Source organism: Cupressus sempervirens, chromosome 2 (assembly GCF_028749045.1).
Source record: "Cupressus sempervirens isolate cs-2001-9-10 chromosome 2, ASM2874904v1, whole genome shotgun sequence".
Lineage (NCBI taxonomy): Eukaryota > Viridiplantae > Streptophyta > Pinopsida > Cupressales > Cupressaceae > Cupressus > Cupressus sempervirens.
The window spans coordinates 279927943-279940407 of record NC_143119.1 but is presented as its reverse complement, the minus strand read 5'-3'; the positions used below and the strand labels follow the sequence as shown (position 1 = coordinate 279940407).

Below are 12465 nucleotides of genomic sequence, written 5' to 3'. Positions count from 1 at the left end.
TTGTTTGTTGAGTACTATCAGAGGGATGCAAGCCACTGTGCTTCTTTTCCTCTTATATGTGGGGAAAGTTTGTAACGTGATGCTCAGTTGAAGCAATTTTTATAGCTGGAGCTGCTGAAAATAAGATATGCTTAGCATAATATATTTTAGTTTTTACTTTGGCAAATCAGGAACAACACACTTCATGACCTGCATACATAATCTTTGCCACACATGCCAGAACTGACTTTGATATGTTATAAGGCTTTGGAGTGATAAGAAATCTCACATCCTTCTGACTAAAGAACTACACCTAATTAAAATGAGAGGCATACATTTCTACATCAAATGCTTGCTAATGTTGACCATGGAGCAATTTTAAGGCTTCGGAAGGTATTTTCTGTTCCAAGCTTCCATTGAGGCGTAAGCTATACCATATTAGTAATGGGCATAATATTCTACATGCCATCCAAAAGGCTGTTGTCTCTTATGTTTAATGGTGTGGACGATTCTGTAATGATGTTGGCTTTTTTAGGATCTGCACGAACCTTGTGTACGGTGGTTACAAAACCACAATAATTAACAGGCTCTTTTTTGGAAAAGCAATATTTTAGTTTTTCGATGAGCTGTTTTTTTATGTTAGTAGTACCAACGGAGCTTTCCGCTGTTGATGATCTGTAGAGTTTGTTAGAAAACCAAGAAATTTTCAAAATATTTTATTAAAAAAGATTGATGATGTATGGAAATTTGGGAAACTATGTTTTGAGATCTGAGCTGCACTAATTTTGGAGAAGGTACAGACTTTCCTTGTTTGAGGACCTATAAGTTTGACTGCATCATGCTCGCTTGATTGGAAATTGGTAGATAAAATGCATTCTTGCAACACTTACTGACGCAAATTGGAAAAGCTGTAAGCTCATAACAATTTAGTTATGGTGAAGACTAAATCGTAATCTACCAAATCGTAAACTTTTGTTAACCAAGCAATCCAAATCAGACCTTTTCATTAAGCATTCAACTGCATGCATTAACTTATATCTTGTGAAGCAACAAATTATGAGACAAATAAATTCATCCCCACAAGAGCACAAAGAGTTTTGTTTGTGAAAACACTTGATTAGAGGGGAAAACCACGGTGGGAATTAGTACCCACTACCCACAAGTATTTGCACTCTTCTGAAGTACGCCTTGTTAAAGGCCCAGCCCTGTTAGGAGATTTTACAAAATTCTCTGTTAGGAGCCACCCGGCTAAGGGATTTACCCCTTACGTCTAGCTTTGTGAGTTTTACCCTACGAGGAGTAACCTTTTTAAAGGATTTAGGACTCTAATTAAAGAGCCACCTGTTAAGGGATTTCAACTTCAGACATGTTAGGATCTTGCTCACCCTGTTAAAGAGTGATCAGGTTAAGGGATTTTCTTGGAGAACCTGTTAGGATTCAACAAGTGAAAGTGATAGGAGAATAGCACTGCACCTTTTCTTGTACAGAACCAGTTAAGCACAATCTTTGCTTCTTTTGCAGACAATCCACATACTTCCCAATCGCCCCTGACATCCACGATCTACAACTTTGCAAATACATCAAGCTGAATATAAATACACTTCACACTGGCTAGGACGCCACTGCCTTACTAAAATGCGTTAGACTTGAATTTCATCATTTGAATTGATCTGGTCCACCAACATGTGTTACCAAACCCTAATCCATCATTTACCAATCGATGATGGTCTCTAAATGTAATCACTCATCGATTTGACCAAGAATAGTTAGACCTTTATACTTTTCCCACAAACTTCCATAACTTCGAGAAATTTGATCACCACAATCGATACGAGATCATCTCACCATTACACATCATGCTGCCATTTCATGACGACACCTGGATCATGAAATGATTCACTGGTAGCAACCAAATTATCAATCAAATGTCAACTGCTTTAAATACTCAACTTTTCACAGAAAGATCTTCAATCCACTGAAATTATGTCTTCCGGTACATGAATCATTGTGCGATTGAAACAGTAATCACATGGCTGAGCCTGGGTAATGCAGGCTGAACCACAACACTTGAAACCTCGTATATTTGATCAACCAATCAAATCATTCATTCATTTGTCACTGACTGTTCTCCCAGTTGCTCTGTCAACCTTCAATCGATCAGAACTGTCTCCATGCTTGTTGCCAGCCTGTGCAATCCAAAATACAACATCACGAGACATCTCTAAGTCTCCCGTTTGAGTCGTACACTCCAATTTAACTCCAGCTACTGTCGCAACATGGGATTCAAGTACCTCTGAACTTAGCAGCTCACCCGATAAACTGCCAACCAACACAACTTAAGTTGACATCAATGACAACACAACGGATCATCTTGGCAGCAAACTCGTACTGCAACATTCCTCAATACAATCTGCATCAATGATGCCAACACAATATACTTCTGTATTCTAACTGACAAGTGAATGGAACCATAATTTGGTAAGTTTTTAAGTATTGATATGATAGCAGTGGTAGTAAATTACCCGTAGGATGGCACATGTGCTTACTAGCAAATGAGGGCCTAATCCTCCACACGGCCCTCAACAGCTATTATCTCCTATTTATCAGCATGGGGGTTTACTAATTTATTATTGTTCAAATTTCAAAATAGTGTTACATCCACTTTTTTATTTGGACCCTCTTTAATACATTACCCCAATTCTGACTGTTATACCATTTGCAAAAGTCATGAATAAAAGTTACTACTAAATGATTGCACATACTTTTAATTTTTTACTCTCTTACCAAAGGTGAATCCAGTGTGGATCAACATGTTGCTCTGAATGGAAAGAAGCTTCAAATGTCTTGATCAATGTTAGCCTCAGTTACCGGGTACTGCTGTTTAGGCCTGGGTCCTGGTACTGGTACAGTTTTGGTACAGGTTCTTCCAGGGTACTTCATGAGTTCTCTTTGGGTCCTTCGTAGAAGGGGCACACAAAAAACATGGGCACCCAGGAAGTACCCCAAGGCAGTAGGTTAGTTTATGTATGTATTTCTGATTTGTTCATCAGCATGCTCTTTGCATCAGCTTTACATAGTGTCTTGCAACAGCTTGCTAGTATTATTCAAGTTAAAATTGGTCTATGTAATGGCCTTAGTTTATGACAGTAGTGAACAGCAACCTACTTTGATTCATTTGATGGTCACGGATTAATTTTTTAAATTTGAAGAGCCGAGTATATTACTGTTGATAGATTTGTATAACCCAGCCATTAGTTACGTTTGTTGATCATGTCTGAATTGATGTCAATTTGTAATGGATGTAATCTGAAACCATATTAGTAATACAATTATTTATTTATAATTTTATTCGCCAATATGGATTTATGAGCATCAATCTTCTTTTTGTATTTGTAACTTTGATGTTGAAAATAAATAAATAAATAAATAAATAAATATATATATATATATATATATATGGACAAACGTGAATCCGCAAGGAGGGGAAAAATTGTCGTACCCACGTACCCAAACCACGTATCCTTAACCAAACCAGAACCCGAATTGGCAACTTAGATGTTAGCACTTTTCTCACAAACTCAATTGAGAAATAGTTTGTTGTGTCCAACTTCAGTTTGGATTGTTGGATGGGAACTACCAGGGAGGCTTGTTTGAACAGTATTTATAAAAACACGATAAATATTTTCTTGTATTAATAAAATTTGGTTTGAAGTTATTTTCCACTTTTACATTGTTTATGATGTATCTTTGGGCAAGGAGGCAGCCACACTTGGAGCTTGTTTTCATATGTTTTGCATCTTTGTCAGTTATTTGATGGGTATGCTGTCTGTCTCAATCTTGTGATTACATTCTCAGTTAACATATATAATATAAAGAACATATGTTTCTTATAATATTTGATTTATTATTGGGTTCTTGTCCTCATTTTGTCTCTTACAAGCAAATACTTCTAAAATCATTAGTTACTCCCACCTTTGCCACCCATAAAACTACTCTTATAAGATGGAAATAAGCCCCTAGGGCCCTAAACAGTAATAATTTAACTAATGAGTTTTAATCTTTGGGTTTTCAGAGACGAACATTAACAAATAACTAGATAAATGGTCTTTGCCTAAACTTATTACACCCTTTTTGTTTTTAAAATTCTATCAAAACTATAGCAGTGGGGCCCAAAAATAGAAAAAGACACGTTGATCCTGACCCTCGGTACGTCTTTGAATTTGTAGTATAAAGGATGGGCTGAAGATGATTGGCGATTCAAGCAGATGTCTCCTGAAATCTCCCATTATCACAGGTGTATGTCCTCGACTTTCTAGTATGAAGGATTGGCTGAAGATGATTGTTGATTCAAGCAGATGTCTTCTGAAATCTCCCATTATCACAGATGTGTACTGTTAGCATCTCTGGATATATCGGAAGGTAAAAACTAGAAAGAAGATGAAAAAGATAAAAACCAAAATTGACCTCTATGCTACATATCATAATATAAGTTCGTTCAAATGTAGAAGAATTGATTTAAATGTCAAGTCATCTGTCAGGATTGAAAAAAAATGCTCAATTCCGTGTTAATTTGTAGTTTGTTAGATTTCCACCTCTTACCTGTGGAATTTTACATATCTTGACTTGGTGTACTTCTGGAAAAGCGTATTTCCTTTGGTTGAGTCATACTTCTAAATGTTTTAATGGTGATGTATGAATTTATATTGCTTATGATCTGCAGAAAGGTACGTGGTTACATTGCAAGAGTTATGTATGCTGATTGTAGTTACATCATATATTGACTTGACCTTTTTCTAATGAAATATACGAAAATAAGTTCAGCTGAAGGTCATAGAACTGGCATATCTTATCTTAAATAAGAAAATCATTAATTTTAGTATACATGACCGTTTCAGCATTTTGCTTGCTCATACTCATACCATGAGAGGCCGAATTTGGAAATGCACCTGTAATCGTGTTTCCTATTAACTTTGAGAAAAACCCTATGCTGATTGTTATATTTCAGAAAGGTTATACGTGTAATAAGCAAGCTCAGAAGTTTAAGTAGCATGATGCTATAAGCTGGGTAGTTTCTGAGCAAGTTTATCAGAATATTTTTTTACTTTTTATTAAGCATTAATTGAAGGTGAACAATACGGTATGCTGGCACACTATTCTATTTCGGCATTCAATTTTTAAATTTACTAACCTTTTGCTTGGTAGAAACTGGGTGATGTTAGGGCATGCCTTTAAGGTGGTAGGGCAGGCATCATCACATTCCTATGTGGTAAGCTTGGACAAAAGTTTTTAGATTTTAGCCGCATCATGCTTGAGTGTACTTTGTTAAACCTGGGTTATGTTTGAGTGTACTACCTTTTTATTACACATCGTCATCACTACAGGTTTTCTAGGGTTATGGGCCTCTTTATGGAAGTGAGAGGAACCTAAATTATTTGATGCTCTTGCAAATGCTTTAATAAATCTCAGCTGAGCCTATTGGACAACTACCTTATATTGCTTGTGCCCAGAAATTTTATTATTCAACTATGTAGACAGCAGAATAGTTTTTAGATTATGATATGTCCAAAAGATCTAATCCAGTGAACCTGGGGACGCCTTTAGCTCTGTTGTATGCAATTCCTATAGAGAGAGTACACTGGATCACATATGATATTCCTTGCGGCAAAGGCTAAAATGCTTGAATTTAGATATGCAGTACTTTCTGCATTTTCTTACATCTTTTTAGTGTTTCACAGATGATTTCTACTGTGTATACATGTGCATACCTTACTTTTTCCAGATGAATTAGCATTCTATTTTTAATTGTAGATGTTTATTTCATTTGAAAGTTCAATTATCGTTATTAGTTATACTGAGTTTCTGGATTAGATTGTGTGAAATTTTTTTCATCAACGTTTCGAATCACACTACGTGATCCATCATCAGGATGAGAGAGCAGGAGGTGTAAAACAATGTAAGTTGCAGATTTAGCATAGGTTCACCAAATGAAGGAGATCAGGAGGAGAGGGATTGCACACATCCCAAAGCAAGAGAAAATAATAAAATTATCATTAATCATTAATCATCATTTGAAAGTTCAATTATCATTAATCATTTCTTATTAGTCCAATTATCATTTATCATTTCTTATTAGTCCCTGCCTAGGCACTAATGAAAAATGTTTTCATTAGACCTCCCTCTATTAATTATTTTCAATGTTTGTATCTAAGGTCTAAAATTGGTTTATTTTTTAAATCAATTTTTTGTACAAAATTTTTGGAATTCTTATTGTCAAATTTTTTGGAATTCTTATTGTCAAATTTTTTGGAATTCTTATTGGTCAGTTTCAATTTTGCTGGGAGTAAAATTGTTTTTTCTACAGCAAAAATAGGGGGGAAAAAAGTGAATAGATAACTGTGCATTAATTACCGTCAGTGCTGACGGATTTAGAAGCATGGGTGATTGTCTCTCCGACAAGATAGCCAGACAAATGGCAAGCATCTTAAATTTCCTCCAAATTCTAGAAGTATCTGGAACGTCCTCTTTCATCTTATCCATCGGTGGGCGGTGTGTGAAACTGTAGGGCATATCCACTACTCTGCACGTTGATGCAAATTATGATCTTTTGGATGAAGAGAAATTTCTTATTAATCATGGACGGTTTAAACGCAGATTTAGATATGTCGTCAATGGCAGGTGACAAATCATTGGTTGGAATCAGCAGAAGCCCTGATATTTCCACTTCAAATTGGGTCTTTCAGCAAAATCTCAAATTCTGAAACAAGCTTTGGAGGATTAAACACGAAGCGGAAAATACAAGTTGAGACTGGAATAAGTAAGGAGGATGGAATGCTTAGCTTGATGCCATCAAAATCAGTGTAAGGCAACAATTATAGATAGTGGAATTGTATATTGTAAGGTCATATGATATACTCGCAAAATATATAAGCAGACGAGCCTGAAAGAGTCTCAGTTATACAGAGTTCAAGTGTAGGATATTAGAGGGAATTTCCAACGAAAGCCGTCTATTTGATCAGTAGAAATCAACATTTTATTTTCCAAGCTAAGTCGGCCCTCAGTGGCCTTGCCTGTAAGCAGCATCTGCCACTGCAAATACATAAGCATTTAACTCTCCAAATGTAGTGGTGGCCTCCAGAGGAACCCTGCCACAATTGAGATTTGTGGCTGGAAATCCGTGTATGAATTACAGTCTCCTCACAAATCAATTCCACACAACTCGCTGCTTAAAGACCCTAGTGAAAGCACTGAAACAAAGAATTCACAATGTTTGTGACACAGCAAATTTTACAGAACTCTGTTATTGAAGTTAGTTTGAACTTAATTACAAGAATGTTGAATCTAGATGTCGTCCTCTAGGGCAGAGGTCCACTCCTCTGTTCTTCAAACTTTTGCACCAGAATACCATCAAGGCGCTTGTGCAGCCTTCTCAATCCATCAAGAGAACAGCGCAACCCAATCCACTCTAAAAAATGAAAAAAATCCCCAATCCAAAAATAAGCAGCCGTTCCCAAGAAATCATCCATTAATTCCTTTGAAATGCTCAGACTCGGCGTTATTTTTGTCGCAGAGTCACCTGGAAAGTCTTCTGTCCAAAAACTTTACAAGTAAAGACATTAACAAAATCTCCCATATTTACAGCACAATTAGCTCCCTATTTAAAGATGGATGTGAGAACCAGCACCATTTCTTCTTCTTGGGACATTTACTATTGAAGGCCATGTGATGTCGCTTTTGTGGAAGACAAGGCTTTCAATCTGTTTAGCTTCATGGGTGCATTCTAAACATAAACAACAATACCGAACTCTCTGTCAAGTCAAAGAATTGGTGTATTCAATTACCCTGCACCGACTCCAGGCTTCTACGATTTATGTCAGGCCGTCCTGCAGTTTTCCCATCCCACCCATGAAACAATGGAAGTGGTATAAATAGCAGTCCTCGAAAGTTTCATCTTCACTGCCCACCCTTGAATGTCTCCACAAGGAATTTAAGCAGCCACCATCAAAGATTTTCTCACCGTTTTTTGCCTCTGCCATTTTCAAATTTGTTGTGCAAGTCGAAATGTAGAGGTGTTAGAAAAAGAATTAAAATTACTGCCATTTCACAATGCTTGGCCCATCTTTTGATCATCCTCCTACTAACACCTTGTTCACTGGGAAGAAATGATTATTCGGTGTTCTGTCATAATGTCTGGTAGCTGAACAACTGTTCAGATGCATGAAATTGTTCATGCCACCTATTTTTGAATTGCATGTTAACCATAAAAGACATAACACACGTTATTCATGCCAAAATGATAAAAGGTTAATAATTCTTGTAAAATAAATATTACAAACTAATTATATAAAATTAAAATATCTATAGCTCTATATATTTTTAGTGGTATTGCCTATGAATTTAGACTTATGAATAAAGTAATGTGTGTGATTTAATAATTTTTCTATTTTAGTAGTATATATTTTAGGAGATTTTAAAAGTGTGGCATTTCTTTATCCAATACCATATCTGCTTTTGAAAACTATATTTGAGATGCTGGGTTTTTTTGTTTGGAAATGATCTCCTGTACAGTTTCTAATATGATATACAGTTTTTAATAAAATATTTATTTAGGGTTTAAAGTTTCTATTAGCATTCATCTAAAAATGTGATTTTAAAGTTTTTTTTAGATCAGGATATATAGATGATTTTGATGGGCTAATCAAATTCATCTGGCACACAAATACTGCTATTAAAAAAATTAGAAAAATATAAATCAATAATATTAATTACATTTGATAATCATGTCAGATGCACTCCAAATTTACGGTTTGATTTAATGATGGAGAAGTAATCACTGACTCTGTAAATAGTCAAAGTCGAGTAAAAATTAAAAATAGCTCTATATGTGGACAGCGGCTATTGGTGGTGGCTGGATGACATCGTCGTATTGCTGACAATTTTTATTTCAAAGTTTTACTTGCTATAAATCTTTTAACATTAATCTCTCGCAAAAGGCCTCTCCACTTTATGATGGGCAATGAGGAGACGGAAACAACAATGTTTGGCCAGCGGCTATTGGTGGTGGCTGGATGACATCGTCGTATTGCTGACAATTTTTATTTCAAAGTTTTACTTGCTATAAATCTTTTAACATTAATCTCTCGCAAAAGGCCTCTCCACTTTATGATGGGCAATGAGGAGACGGAAACAACAATGTTTGGCCATAGTTTTTGTTTTAAAAAAATAATAATTTGTAAATTACTTATCCTTTGCCCACCAACGTATAAATTGACATCTCTTTAATTAAATGGTTTATGACTTAACCTGATTTAAGGCACATGACAAGTAAATTTTAAAAGTTTGTTTAGAATTATGATTAGTGTTGTAATATATTTTACAAATAATAAATTTATGATGAATTGGTTAATTTTGGTGGTTTCTATTATTTTGATTATAATTTATTAATTGTAATTTAAAATATTTTTTATTAATGTATTGAAAATAAAATAGAATAATTTTAATATATATGTTAGAAAAATGTTAAATCTTGGATTGCGTTTGTAGATTGTAGATAATAAATTGTAATGGTTGGTATGGAAAAGGCTCTTCCAAATTGGAGTATTATGTTTGACTAGAATTTTTCAAAATTTCAAATATGACTAATCTCTTTGTCATTCAAATCAAAAACATTTCCATCATGTACTTGGTACATACTCTTTTCATATACTATTTTCATTAATTTAATATAGAATATGTGATTTTTTTCAAAATTATAATTAAATTTGAGGCCATATATCATATAGACTAAACAAAATTAACAATGTCCTAATCCTAGAACAAAGCTAGCCTTAAATTTGTTATAATAGGCAGTGACTCTAGCTCCATCCGAGCTCTTGTTTCTGCTTGTTCTGGTCTGTCTTTTTTTTTTTTTGACAATTTCTATTACGTGTACATGTTCATAGCATTTTCCCCAGCCAGAAAAGTTAACCATCTTTTCTACTATAGATGGTTGTTCCATTTGGAAATCTAAAAATCATATCTGAAATTATGGCCACGGTTGCTATTATTGGGTGTATTAATGTCACAGCTTGTTGGCAATCAGAATAAACTAATTTATCACCGTGATGGAATATATTTGTTGTTCTCAATTTTCTTATTTTTCTGCAGGTGAAACATTAGATTATATCATGATATATGTCTGATTATATTTGTTTTGTTTTGTGTTTGGGCAAGCTATCAGGACACCTGCAGCTGTTGGGAGCCTGGAAGAGGTCCTATAATTGTTGGTATTACTTATCTGCAAATTTTCAAGAGAAGAGTTGGCACATCATGAAGTATTTGCTGCTGTTGGATGCTTGTGCTCATCGGATGAGAAAATTTTCCCCATTTCCAAATTGGAGTAAGCCGAATCTTTCTAATATAGTTATACAGCTTTTGCAGCAACATTTATCATAATATCTGGGTTAACTCACAAAGGACCTAAACTATAAATAATGCTGTACAAGTTGATGAATGAGGCATCGTGCTCGGAATTGTAATCATTCTGAGTTGTGTAATCTGTTCATAACCTTCACCTTTTGGTCATTTCTCTAATGTAAAATATACAGTCAATAAAGACAACCTTGAAGTACTCTCATGGTTTAAAAAACATTGTTTGTACTGTCTGGATTACTAAGTAAAAGAGAATTGACCTTTGGAGGCCTGTCAGAGATTTAAAAATGCTCTCCTTAGAAGATATTGTTAACAGAATGCAAGAATTTTGGAGTTAATTATGTATCTTTCTCACTTAGATCATGATGTTGCATCCAACCAATGCATGCTTCAAGAACAGTTCTAGTAAGTCTTCACAACCTTTTATTATTGGGTATAATCATATCTAGTCTTGTTTAAGAGTAAGTGGTGTATTGCACTAAACGGTATTAATCAAGCATTTTTTAATCTTTCAACATTTGTGGAGATGTTGATATTTAAGCACACGTTTATATGACCCTAAGGTGACCCTAATCAAATGAAAATTTCATGTGATCCGCTGTCATGATCTTGCTTAGTTTATTCTTTTAATGTTTTGGGTATTTTCTTTGCCCCATTGCCTTCAGAGAACTTCACGCGTAACCAGACTTAGACAATTTGAGCTTACTTTTCATTCAGTTCCAATTCTGGGGTCTTTATTGGTTTACCTTGTGTGAATAGGACAGTTCAGATTTCCCCTAAGATTGGTAGCTTCTGATTGTTTATTCCATGCAAGGAAGGATAAGGAAGCTTTATTCCAATAGTCACCATACAGAGTTAATTATTCCTTTTCAATTTATGTGTTCAGAGGTAACTAAAGCACTGCAAAGCTTAATCCCTTATAATGGAGTTCTCCCGTTGTTTCGCTCACACTCAACATTGTTAATAACCTGGATAATTTTTATGGAAATATTTCATTCACACAATTGGCTTGTATTAGTCCCGTTCTGAAAAACATCATTTACGATGATTTGCAAAGGAAGATGGGGCTAACATTTTGTCATTGCAGTAAGTTCCCAATGCTTGATACCCAGCTGAATGTGCAGGCGCAGGTTCAAAATAACACTGCATTAATGAACGGTATAGTTTTTTCTCTCGTTTATACAACTACTGCCTTTGTGCGATAGATCCATCTTTTGCATTAGGGAAATTTCAAGGTGTAGTTTTTTAAATGACGATTTTATGAATTTTTTTTTCTTGCGACTGCCAGCCATCCTGACGTTTACCCCTATTTACTGAATACTTGGTTTTTATATAGACTGAAATCTATGCTTTTAGATGGCCACAGAGGAAATGTATGAGAGTATTATATGGGGGTCTTGTAATATTCTTTTACACAGATCACCGAATACGGAAGCAATTAATTAAATTGTAAGACAAGATCCAATTTGTTTTTATGTATTTTGCTCGACATATACTTGAAGAGCTGCAAAATACAGGTGATATAATCGTAAAGGAAAATAAACTTTCTGAAGTGTAGTTTAGCCAATTCAACATGTGACATCCATAATCACAAATAATCCCAGATTTATAAACAGGGAGATTTATATTTTGGACATATGATTATCAAAGTAATAAATAGTGGTACTTAGTTTTGTAACTGAAGAATGAAATCAATCTAGTAAGGTGCTGGTGAATTCACAATGGTACTCAGTTTTGTGACTGAAGAGTGATTTTAATCTAGTAATGTGTTGGTCAAGTCTACGGATTTGCGTCAGATCCACGCTCATGGAGATGCCCTGTACTTGTGAAAATGATTAGGTTACTCATGTTTTGTGTTTTGTTATTTTTTTCTCTACCTTTTCTAATATCCGAAGTCTTCTGATATTATACACACTTTTAAAGATGGTGTACACCAAAGGGACACATTTTCCTAGGTCAATATATGGTAAAATTAGGTTTGTGATCACGTATAATGTTTGTCAAATTCCCTTATAATTTGTAAATGTAATTTGTGTAGTGCACTAATTTTAAATTTCATGTCCTTGAGATGAGATGAGA

The 12465-nt window shown here is 34.8% G+C and overlaps 1 protein-coding gene across 4 annotated transcripts in view; it reads left to right on the top strand.

Annotated features, from left to right (window-relative positions):
• LOC149572138 (F-box/kelch-repeat protein At1g67480-like) overlaps nt 1–10674 on the top strand; it is a 50107-nt gene extending 39433 nt beyond the window's left edge. The window contains exons 2-3 of one of the 4 annotated variants that reach the window (XR_016359901.1): nt 4206–4398; nt 10196–10674. The gene's annotated coding sequence lies outside the window, so the exon portion shown is untranslated. Of the gene's footprint in view, nt 1–4205; nt 4399–10188 lie in introns of all 4 variants that reach the window. The other 3 variants (XR_016359902.1, XM_089813430.1, XM_089813429.1) reach the window with 3 other exon arrangements.
• Nucleotides 10675–12465: the final 1791 nt, after the last annotated feature.